The sequence below is a fragment of the Pristiophorus japonicus genome, chromosome 4 (assembly GCF_044704955.1).
Source record: "Pristiophorus japonicus isolate sPriJap1 chromosome 4, sPriJap1.hap1, whole genome shotgun sequence".
NCBI classification, from domain to species: Eukaryota; Metazoa; Chordata; class Chondrichthyes; family Pristiophoridae; genus Pristiophorus; species Pristiophorus japonicus.
In genome coordinates, this window is record NC_091980.1 from 236,346,218 (window position 1) to 236,359,281 (window position 13,064).

The window sequence follows — 13,064 nt, forward strand, 5'->3', positions numbered from 1 at the left end:
CAATAAGATCATGCCTGATCATTCACCTCAGTACCCCTGCTCCTATTTCCTATGTTATATGGCCTACTTCTGCTCATATTTCTTATGTTCTTCTGAACTGGTAAATAGAAGAGCTTGTATGCATAGTGCAGTTGAATGAGGACAGGTGGGCAAAGGCTGGGGGTTGCGGATGGAGAAAGGTGAATTTAGGTGCAGGTTGAAGTCACGCAAGATAAACATCACGACAGTGTAGAAGCTGAAGAAAACAATGCATCTCTGTATTAAACATCACTGCTGCTGGCAAGTGAGCTAAGTGGGGCTGGAATAAGCTGAGATAATAATTTCTTCTCAATTCTTGGTATACTTACTATAACAAGAACAGAAGAAGGGAAACACAAAAGCAAAATACTGCTGATACTGGAATCTGGAATAAAAACAGAAAATGCTGGCAATCTCAGCAGGTCAAGCAGCATCTGTGGAGAGGAAGCAGAGTTAACATTTCGGGTCGATGACCCTTCGTCAGAATACTTAATAGAAGGAGGGATATTTTAAAAAGGAGACACATGACAAAGGACACAGAAGCACAATGGGCAGGAAGAGTGAAAAATGCTCAACAACAACAACTTGCATTTATACAGCACCTTTAAAATAGTAAACGGTCCCAAGGTGCTTCATTAGCTGCGTTATAAAACAAAATTTGTCACCGAGCCACATTAGGAGATATTAGGACAGATGGTAGGTTGTAAGCAGCATCTTAAAAGGAGGAAAGAGATCAGGTAAGCACTTTAATCACAAATGCACAGGACATGTGGGAATCCATTAATGTCATATCCTGGTACAACACATAAAAGCCTTTTACAATTGCTGTTGAGTTATGCACAGTTTCCAATGTTGTGGTCACATGAACATAAAATGTAGTTACGTACTGTTTGACTTAATGAAGCACACACTTTTTTCTGCTCTTGTATATGCTGGCATTTACTAATATGCTTGTCAGAGGCAATTCCAAAGTAAGGCACGCCGTCACTTCCTTCACTGTTTCCTACATCCTGAGACCTGGCATGACTTCTTAAGGTCTTACCACAGCATCTTTAGAAACAAACTGAAATAGAAAACAGGAAATAATGTTACATTATGCATATAGAAATTAAAAAAAGCAATTCAATTTGTTGCACACGAATGTCAGTTCTCTCATACCTTTGTCTATCGACTATATATATAAAATCTACAGGCAGGTAATAAAGATTGCCAAGACATCAATTATTACCACTATTAATTTATTTATACTAGAAGGAAACAAGATGCTACATTTTCAGTCCCATGGAAAGTTACAAGTGTAATTTGGAAATTAGTTCACAGCTATAACATATAAATTCAACTACTCAGGGTACCAAATAGTACTGCATTAATTGTTTAATGGTTAAAAATAACTAGAATTCAAAATTAATCTTCAAATAACTGACCAGCATTCGCCACCCCTTCTCACAACCAACTGCTTCTAGCTAATGAAATAAATATATACATGCAGCACAAGAAAGCAGCAATGGCAGCAGTGTAAAGCATGAGCTCAGTGAGAAGGGTTTGATTACTGAAGTACAGGCTGCCAGCAGATTGGTTTATGTTACACTCTCTGGAGACTTGGGAGGAACAAGACAGCATTTCACAACTAGAGCAAAGGAATGTCACACCATATTATTCAAGACATCTAGTCTTGATTTATCAAGTGCAATTTCTCTATCCAAGAAATACGTATCGACTGGTTTTCATTACTAGCTACAATCACATTTCTGTAGTACAGCAATGCAAAAACTTACTGCGCAACTCACCTTAAAAACGTATCTTCAGACAAACTTGGGTAAGATCGGCAGGCACATGCCTAAAAGTATCCAATAGCGCACCACACATCTATATTCGGCTCAGCTGGTCAGTACTTAAATTTGCTGCACAAAGTGCCTCCCAGCAAGCTGATTACATTCTTATTACTCCACCCACAACTCAACAAAATAGGCAAGCCTTCTTGGGCCTGGAATTTCTTAGCAGCAGCAAACTGATAAATGAAGGCCCAAACCTGCAAATTGTTGGCTAATGGCTTTGTTTTAGGCGTAACCCTGAGCTGTAGACAAAGATCAATTGCTCTGTCACATAGCGGGACACCATTAACTGCTTACTCATCCAGCCAATTTACCAAAGAACTGTGAACTATTAAATCAGATAGAGAACTAGCAAACATTTCCTGCTGATGATCTTATATATTCTGTGAAGGACTGAGACAAATACAAAAGTAGTAAGTGTTCATAGCTGCTTTGAGTATATCTCAATAAAAAATTAGCACAAGTATAATTTTGATTTAATTTAGTTTATCGGTCTTTTTTCCTCCCTCCTCTCCTAAAGGCAGAATTCACAATGCAGTACAATTCCATGCACACCAGCAACCCTCAGATACCTCATCCATCGGAGCAATTGCTAATTTATGAAGATCGAAAAGCAAGTGCCTGCAGTGTATCTAACCATAGATGGGAAGGGACAATAGCATCACAGCTGAGCTCAATTCTGTCCTTATAAGACATTAATTAATGCATGTACACTTCCAACAACAGATAGCTATCAGGAAGAGTAATTTTCTCATTTCCAGCCTGGAGATGTTGAAAATCAAACTACAGCACTATCCCAAAGTCTGTGCAGCTAACTCAATGTAGAGTACAGACCGAACCTAGGACCTTCCTGGCTGTACGGCTCAGCATAACAACATTTACTCACCTGGGGAAATAAAAGTGTACTACTCAGTTTTAAATGGGGATTACAACAAAAGCATTTTAACACTGCCAACTTATGCAAGATCATGGCTGATCTTCGATCTCAACTCCTCTTTCACGCCTGATTCCCATATCCCTTGATTCTCCTAGAGTCCAAAAATCTATCTATCTCAGCCTTGAATATATTCAACAACTTAACATCCACAATCCTTTGGGGTAGAGAATTCAAAGATCCACAACCCTCCAAGTGAAGAAATTCCTCCTCATCTCAGTCTTAAATGGCTGACCTGAGACTATGCCCCCTAGTTCTAGACTCTCCAGCCAGGGGAAATAACCTCTCAACTTCTATCCTGTCAATCCCCCTCAAAATCTTAAATGTTTCAATGAGATCACCACTCATTCTTCTAAATTCCAGAGAGTATAGGCTCAATCCCTCCTCATAGGACAACCCTCTCATCCCAGGAATCAATCTAATGAACCTTCGTTAGGCCGCCTCTAAGGCAAATACATATTTCCTCGGATAAGGAGACCAAAACTGTGCACAGTACTCCAGGTATGGTCTCACCAAAGCTCTGTACAATTGTAGCAAGACTTCCTTAATCTTACACTCCCAATCCCTTGCAATAAACGTCAACATGCTATTTGCCTTCCTAATTGCTTACTATACTGCATGCCAACTCCCTGATCACAATGTTGAAAGTTCTCTAAACAAGATTCAAATTCTAGAAGCTGTATTCATACTTATTACCAGATAATTACTGTGACATCTATTGTTAAATTCAGCACCAGCCACTATATACTAAAACAGGCTTTTCTTGCTTTAGTTCTGTCGAACTGCTTAGTCATGGAACTTACCTGAAAAACCATATATGCAAGGATTCCCTTCACATTAACCACATTAATCAAAACACCCCATATTATATGGAAGTTACAACATGGAAACAGGCCATTTGGCCCAAACAGCCCAAAATGGCCCAAATAGCCCATGTACATTACATCCACTGCATTTACTCTATCTACCATGTCTATTGTTACCACAAAGAATTCTGAGAGGTTTGTCAAGTATGATCGTCCCTTTGGAACTCTGTACTGGCTAATCCCATTTTTTCTTCATCGAGATACATAGTAATTTCATCCTCAATTAACAACTCTAACATTGTCCCTACTACAGATGTTAAGATAACTAGCCTGAAATTACAGATTAGTTCTGTCCCCACTTTTAAAAATGGATACTACATTGGCCGCTTTCCAGTCCTCCAACATATACCCACAATCAATAGAGCTCTAAAATATAATACCATGACAATTTCTTCCCTCACGATCCTAAAATGCATCCCATCATTCCCTGATTCCATATCTTCCTTTAACTTAACCAACAGCTAAACTGTTCCTTTTATCCATTATATTACTCATCTAGCTAGCAACCTCTTCAAGATTCACCTACTTTCCAGTATCCTTCTCTTTTGTCAAGACTGACGCAAAGTACTTATTAAACGCCGTCACCATTTTTTGATCATCCACAAACTGACAATTCTCTCCTTTCAGGGTCTCAATTCACTATTAACAGTTCTCTTTTACTGTTATATTTATATAAAACTTTAATGTTCCTTTTCATTTAAAAAAAAATTCCCTTATAACTTTTCTTATTTTCTCATATTATTCAGTTTTGTCATTATTATAGCCCTCGTAGGCGCTCTTCAATTTTAACTGGGTTCGACCATCTTTATTTATCCAAGGCTTATTGAAATTCTAGAAGTTTCCTTCATTTTAAATCCAAAATAGTTATTTTGGACCTTTGCAATGACTTTAAAAAAAAAATCACAATGTTGTTTGACAGTCCTGTGTGCCAATTTCCCCTCGCTCGCACACTCCTCACCTTTCTAAAATCTGCCCTAGTCCAATCTGGTGTTCCAGTTTTTATACTAATTTGTTCCCCTTTCAAATTGGCTCTTAAACCATTTCAGATTGTGGTCTTTACTCCCAAGTTGCTCACCCACATTTAGTTCATCTACCTGATCTATTTCATTACACAACCAGATGTATTAGCCCATCTGCCCTTGTAGGCACATTTTAGGAATTCCATGCCTTTTTTCCATTTACTCCCTCTCTGTCCCAATTGATAAGTGGATAATTAAAATCTCTCACAACAATTGTTATGCCTATTCATTTCTTGAATCTAACTGCAAATTTTCTCTAATTTCTTTCCCACAATCTGAAAGTTTCTAATATACCCCTACTAATGTAACTAGTCCTTTCTTACCTTTGAGCTCCAACCATATTGACTATCTGTATCCATTTCTTGCCGACATCAATGCTCTCTGCAGCATGTATTCTCTCTTTTACCAATATTGCTACTCCATTATCATCTTTTCTATCCCTCCTAAATACAGCATATACCAATAGTTTACCCCCTCCCCATTCCTGTCCAGTTTTCAGTTAGATTTCTGCTAATGGTATTAAGTCTCGATCTTCCTGTAAAATAATTGCTTACAATTGCCCCAGTTTATTTCCCACAGCCTGCGCATTGCAATACATGCAGTTTCTTTCAACACTACCTTGAGTTAACTGCTGGGGTGGTGGTTGCAACATTACCAATGGCCTCAACATTGCTGGGTAACACAAAGGGTTGGGGGGGGAAATCATCAACATAAGGTTCCAGTTTTTTGCTGAAAGCGTGCACCTGTGGATGTCGGCTAAGGACGCAATCAGGCTCTGTTGTGATATCGCCATGGTCAAACAGACTACTACTGACTGTCAAAGCATACAAATGAACAATGGAGTACCAGAGACAAAACAATACCCAGTAAGAAGTCAAAGAGGAAAGAAAACAGAGACAATCAGCTAGAATCATTTTTAAAAGGTTTGTAGATGTTCACTTTCAACTATGCATTTTGAAAATTAAGTCTCAGTAATAAAAATATGAGAAACACCCCAACAGGTATATTAGTGCAAAGAGTGAATTGGGACAATTCCACAAAAATACTATGCAGCTGCATTGGTTTGAAACTCCTCCTCCTCAAACAATATATATACCCTTTATAACATGTCAAGGAAACTGTGACAAAAATCTTTCACACTCCTTCCACGTACCTCACACAGAAAGACATACAAGGTACAATAGCTGCGAATGGTAAATACATCAGCTCCAAAACACCGTAAAAATCAGCATTCTCCCCCAATCTTCCACAAAAGTCAGTCACAATTCAACATCTTAATTCACACTTTACTAAATGAAGAGTCTCTGGTTGCTTTACATTAAAAAACATTACAGGCTAGAAATTCTCCAAAATTGCGCTGGGTTTTTCGGCGATATTCCGCCGTTTTTGGCGGAAAATGGTGTGGCGGGAAACTCCCTGAAGTCTTGCGCCGACAGTTTTTAAAATACCGCTGGGGAGCGGACCACCGGCATGCAAGACTGGAAAAGGCGCTTTCGCCAAAATTTGGCTCGCAGCGCACCCGTGGATAGAACGGGAAAAAAAACACCCAGGAAAAACCTTGGAACGGCAGTAGGTAGGAAGACTTGCAAAAAAGGTAAGTTAAAGTTTTTATTTTTTTAAATTGTTTTGCAGCGATTCGATTCGATAGAAAAGGGTCTTGTGAATGTTTTGTGATTCCCCCCCTCCCTAGGCCCAACTCTCATTGGCATTGGCCTCGGAGAAAAGTTGCAGAAAATATGTGGTTTGCGCCACGAATCCTTGTGCAACGCCGATTTTTACGGCTGGGCGTGTTTTTTTAAACTGAATGTTAGGCCTCGTAGCGGTAGCGGAGTCGTAACGGTACTTTTGGCGTTAAAATACTGCTATGACCAAAAATTGAATTTCTAGCCCTAAATTCCCAAAAGCAGGCTCACCTATAAAGGGAGTTTAGCCAACATGCTTACAAGGTGTTTTAATTTTAGAAACATGCTGCTGCTTGATGGCAATATGAAAGACACTGAAGTGTAACAAATGTCAGCTTTTTACCCAACCAGTGAATTATGCCAGATCAACCAAATTTTAATCAATTTGCGGCAAAATGTAAAACATCTGGCATTTTTTCAAAGCTACAAGAGGTCTAATAGAATACGTGGAATTTTTCTTTTTCTTATAAAAAGGTACATCTCAATGATCAGGTCCCACTCAATGTGAAAATCTACCTGTACTCAACTCCTTGATTTGTAGAAAATACTAATTGACTACTACAAGCCTCATATATGTTCAAACTCAGTTCCTGCCAGCAAGTTAATTCTTCACAGGGCTCGATTATAATACAGTTGCATTATCGGCATAAGACATGTGTTCACTGGATTTTATTTCAAAAACACAGGTGAAAATTCAGTGTAATGTAATTCAATCTCAATTTTATTACGCCCGTTTTTTGGGGGCCCAAGTACACCAAAAAAAAATGTTCTAAGTTTCCCCGTTGGATTTCTTCATTTTGGCGTGGCCTAACCTGAGCTTTAGTTTTGGGGGTGGAGCCTTGATCTGCGCCAAAAAGATCAGATTGCCACGGTAACCAGGGACACAATGCGAGCTGAGGCTGGAAAGTGAAACATACAGCCAGCTCCCAACACAAAAACACATTGCATCAATTTAAAAACAAAATAAAACATTGCATCAATTTAAAAACACATTAAAATATATTGCAGCAATTTACCTCCAATTATTAAGGCCAGTCCCACTCCTCCCGCTCTGGCCGAAGGCTTTGCCAGTCTGCTTGCCTAGCCCACCCCAAGCCCCTTGCCGGTCCAGCTCCAGCTCCCCCATCTCACCCCCCAACCCAGAGTGCCTTGCTCTCCTCCTTCCCCCCAGCCCCGAGTGCCTTGCCGATCCCGCTCTCTTCCTGTCCCCCCGCCCCCCCCCCCAGCCCCAAGTGTCTTGCCGGTCCCGCTCCCCCCAGCCCCAAGTGCCAAGTGCCTTGCTAGTCCTGGCCCTCCGTTCCTTGCCCTGGGTGAAGGGCTTGCCGGTCCGCTCCCCTGCCCGACCCTGGCCGCGAGTACCTTGCCTTCCTGGTCCACTTCCCCGCCCCTAGCCCAGGCTGAGTGGCCTCCCGGTCTGCTCCCACACCCAGGCCAAGTGGCCTCCCGGTCCGCTCCCCCGCCCCCTAGCCCAGGCCGAATGGCCTCCTTTCTCTCGGTCCCCGACTTAACTACACCTGAAAGGCACCCCCCCAACCTCTCTCTCTCTCTCACCTTTCCTGCTGCTGCTGTCCGGGAATCTGTTGCACTTACCTGCGCCGATTTCTTTAACTCTCCAGAAGGTTTTTCTGCAGAGGCCACATACGCTGGCCTAAACAGAAGTGTAGTAACTCTCAGCTGGCCAAATTTGTCTAAATGGTCAGAATTGGCATAGGTGGCAGGTTACACCCTCTTTGGCTGGCAAAAAAAGCTTACCAAAAGAAATTGTTAACTAACGGAGTGCAAATTGATTGAGGAAATGTTTTTTTTTAAACTTAGGCCCAAAAAAGCAGCCTGCTCAAAAAAAACGGCACAAATCACTGAGGAAAATTGAGCCTGTTGTATTGAGACAAGTTTGCTTTCTTAGAGAGGTGCATAATATAAAAAGGCACAATCAAAATGAATAGAAGGGTCATGAATTATTGATGTCACTACACATCATTAACAATAACTGAACAATAATTAGAAACATAGAAACACATAAAATAGATGCGGGAGTAGGCCATTCGGCCCTTTGAACCTGCACCACCATTCAATAAGATCATGGCTGATCATTCCCTCAGTACCCCTTTGTTGCTTTCTCTCCATATCCCTTGATCCCCTTAGCCGTAAGGGCCATATCTAACTCCCTCTTGAATATATCCAATGAACTGGCATCAACAACTCTCTGCGGCAGGGAATTCCACAGGTTAACGACTCTGAGTGAAGAAGTTTCTCCTCATCTCAGTCCTAAATTGCCTACCCCTTATCCTAAGAATGTGTCCCCTGGTTCTGGACTTCCCCAACATCGGGAACATTCTACTTGCATCTAACCTGTCCCGTCCTGTCAGAATCTTGCATGTTGCTATGAGATCCCCTCTCATCCTTCTAAACTCCAATGTATAAAGGCCCAGTTGATCCAATCTCTCCTCATATGTCAGTCCAGCTATCCCGGGAATCAGTCTGCTGAACCTTCGCTGCACTCCCTCAATTGTAAGAATGTCCTTCCTCAGATTAGGAGACCAAAACTGAGCACAATATTCCAGGTGAGGCCTCACCAAGGCCCTGTACAACTGCAGCAAGACCTCCCTGCTCCTATACTCAAATCCCCTAGCTATGAAGGCCAACATACCATTTGCCTTCTTCACCGCCTGCTGTACCTGCATGCCAACTTTCAATGACTGATGTACCATGACACCCAGGTCTTGTTGCACCTCCCCTTTTCCTAATCTGCCGCCATTCAGATAATATTCTGCCTTTGTGTTTTTGCCACCAAAGTGGATAACCTCACATTTATCCACATTATACTGCATCTGCCATGCATTTGCCCACTCACCTACCCTGTCCAAGTCACCCTGCAGCCTCTTAGCGTCCTCCTCACAGCTCACACTGCCATCCAGTTTAGTGTCATCTGCAAACTTGGAGATATTACACTCAATTCCTTCATCTAAATCATTGATGTATATTGTAAAGAGCTGGGGTCCCAGCACTGAGCCCTGCGGCACTCCACGAGTCACTGCCTGCCATTCTGAAAAGGACCCATTTATCCCGACTCTCTGCTTCCTGTCTGCCAACCAGTTCCCTATCCACGTCAGTAAATTACCCCCAATACCATGTGCTTTGATTTGCACACCAATCTCTTGTGTGGGACCTTGTCAAAAGCCTTTTGAAAGTCCAAATACACCACATCCACTGGTTCTCCCTTGTCCACTCTACTAGTTACATCCTCAAAAAATTCCAGAAGATTTGTCAAGCATGATTTCCCCTTCATAAATCCATGTTGACTTGGACCGATCCTGTCACTGCTTTCCGAATGCGCTGCTATTTCATCCTTAATAATTGATTCCAACATTTTCCCCACTACTGTTACATCAGACTTAAAAACAATGCTCAAGACTGAAATGGTGCATTGGAGCAACAAACCCCTAGAGCCACACAATGTGGAACTTGACCTGAGCTCCTCCCACTCACTCTCCTTCCCACTGGGTTATCAACCTTGGGTACACTGCTATGGGGCCACACCAAACCACTCAGGGGGAGTCAATTGCTCAGTATTAGCACAAAGAATTTTGAAATTACCCAAGTGTACCACTGAAGACTAAACTCAGCTTCCATTGCTGAATAGGTCACCTTTGAACCAAATTGACCACAAAGACTCCATTTACCTTTCTACCTCCAACAAACAGAATAATCACTGATTGGTCATTAGATTGCTGACAAATATAGGTTTGTGTTCTGGCGAGACAAATAGCAGCATGGTGAGCAGCACATTTCATCATAAAACATGGAAGTGCACTGCAGCCATCCTCTTGACCACAGTATGGTTATACACTCTACCCCATAGAACAACAGTTCAACTCAATGGTGGTGCAAAGCTTCAGCAACAATTGCTTGCGCCTCACTGCAACCCAATCATGGCTGATACTGAATAATGGGCATACGAGCACGTTCTCCAGGTTGCAGCTTCTAACAGCTTTTTTTTAATAATACTCCTGTGAAGTGCCTTGGGATGTTTTATTACATTAGTTGTTGCTGTTGTAGCTATTGTCTCATGTACTGCATCAGCTAACCGACAGCTGCTTTCAATTTGGGCAAAGAATGTAAATAGGACAACTTGAGACACGCCAGCCACCTTGATGTTCTGGACATCCAAAGCCAATGCTCTGTTCCAGGCTAAGTTTCAATGCCATCCTGCAGGTTCTTTTTCATGAATCCTTATTTATTAAGACTCACTGTAATCCCTTCCACATAACTCCTCCTTTCTCGGGATGTCAAAAATAGAATTCCTTACGTCCTTTCTCCCTGCAATCAACATGCTTTTGCAATCCAAGCTTGATGCCACTTCATCTCGACTTTTGCTTCATCATCTCTCCTATTCTTTTCAACATTAGTGATGTCCTGAACTATAGATCTTACCCTTTCACCCAAGTTTCTTAATTTAAGGAAAAACCTTTTTTTTAAATAAAGTGATGTGCATAGCAATCCGTATTCTATACTGTAATCGTTCTGAAAAGTCCTTTAGGATTATAAAATGGACCAACTGTTCAATCAGTACATGCTTGTAAAACAAAATGTACTCCCTCTCAAAGGTGTCATTTCATCTGCCAAATGGTGTCTTCCATAATTTATGAGCCATCTGATGATCACTATTCAAAGTTACAATAGAAACTATCTGTACAGCCAGCATTTCTTGACATACTTACTACTTACATACCAACATTTGATTAATGGAGTGTGCAAAACAAAAATGGGATTTGGGTCCAGTCTTTCCATACTGACCAAGAAAAACTATCACTGTACATTTACGTAATCGCTTGAAAACTGGAAATATTCTGCAGCAAGTCAGTAAACATACCACACTAGAAAACGTATCACGGCATCATAAAGGCATGGCTGCAATTCAACACCAAGAAGTTAATCAGATAAATTTAATATGTCAAAATTGTTTCAAAATATTTATTCATGTAACTACTTTGAAAAAGATTCAATAATGATTGCTTACAGTATTGTACTTTATGCACTGTTCCCATGTGATTAATGTATTTTTTTATCTGGTGTACAGTTAGAGTTTAACACAAATATTTCAACGATGCAAAGTTACTCCATTTTTATTACAATTATTATATTCACTACCTAAAAGCTTGTTAAAAAATACTTTAATCACAATGTAAAATTCTATAGCTTGAATGCAAAATAATTTAAAAAGTCCAATTAAACCATGGAAAGAGTTAAATACTTTTGGCTATCAAATTACTTAAAGTTGTATTACTGTTCATTTTTATGAGCCCGAAGGATATTTCTAGAGGAGATATTTTAAAGAGAAATGTCACGCCAGTTTTTCAGCCTGAAATGAGTCTACTGTTTTCTGCATTTTATAATTAGCATGGCTCAGCCATTTTCCACTCCAATCAGAAAGAAATCTGAATCAATTTGACATACCACAATCTGTATTATATATTGAATTTGGTATGGGACACATTATTTGAAAACTCGTAAGTGTTTGAAAACTCAAACGTGCAGTATCTGTTACTGCTGTAGGTGGCTGTTGTAGGCATTTTAAAGGTGTCTCATTTTATGACACATAATGGTTGTGGTTTTATAGTACATTGCTCATATCGTGCAATTTAACCACCAAGTTCCCATAAATCACTGAAAATGCTTTCTGAATTTTTTTTTCGGCCAGCATTTTCTTAAGTGAAATTTATATCCAAAATAAGGGTTTAGTTATATATTTCATAGTAACTTGATTAAATTTACCCAATAATTCTTCTTTAATGCCTTCATTAAAGGTGGGAGAGGAGGAGGAGGTAGAGGAGAGATTGGGGAGGAAGAAGGGAGTGTGCAAATATGGGAAGGAGTAGGAGAAGAAGTGGGGAGAAGGGAAAATGAGTGGAAAGGAGAACAGGCGGTAAGAGGGGGAAGAGGAGGAAGAAAGGAGTTTGAAGGTGGAGGCAACCTGGCGATAGCCGTCATCATGACTATGCCTGGGTGGATACTGTGTAGATCGCGTATAAACGTTTCCCTGTCTTTTTTTGGCAAAACCACACGATTCCCCCATAGGAGACAATCCGAATGGATGGACATTTCATCCTTACGTCGGTAAAACGGCTTAATTTCGTCTTGCATTTCCCTGGGAACAGCCGACCAGCTCCCATTAAGGACGCAGCTTTTTACTAGTGATAACACAGGGTCCTGGCTAGTCCAGGTCCTGATTTGGCGAGCCGTGATGGGTGACCCCTCGCTCTCAAAAACATCCATTACAAGAAGCAAGTCTGTGGGTTGCGTCATTTCCACCCCGGTGGTGGGCAATGGTAGCCGACTGAGGGCATCAGCACAGTTCTCAGTGTCTGGTCTTTGGCGGATTACATAGTCATACGCAGATAATGTTAGTGCCAATCTTTGGATGCAGGACGAAGCATTGGTGTTAATAGCTTTGCTTTCTGAGAACAGCGAAATGAGCGATTTGTGTTCGGTTTCGAGCTCGAACCGGAGTCCAAATAGGTATTGGTGCATTTTCTTAACCCCGTATACGCGTGCTAATGATTCTTTCTCAACCATACTGTAGGCCCTTTCAGCTTTAGATAAACTTCTGGACGCATATGCAACCGGTTGCAGTTTGCCTGACCCACTGGCTTGCTGTAACACACAACCGACCTTGTACGAAGATACATCACAAGCTAGTACTTTATAAACATTTA

At 41.0% G+C, this 13,064-nt stretch overlaps 1 protein-coding gene across 3 annotated transcripts in view; it reads right to left on the reverse strand.

Moving 5' to 3' along the window:
* Nucleotides 1-13,064, reverse strand: part of fbxo34 (F-box protein 34) — a 63,412-nt gene that overhangs the window by 18,878 nt on the left and 31,470 nt on the right. For 2 of the 3 annotated variants that reach the window (XM_070879168.1, XM_070879169.1), the window contains one exon: nt 906-1,081. The gene's annotated coding sequence lies outside the window, so the exon portion shown is untranslated. Of the gene's footprint in view, nt 1-905; nt 1,082-1,667; nt 1,730-13,064 lie in introns of those variants that run through there. The other variant, XM_070879170.1, reaches the window with a different exon arrangement.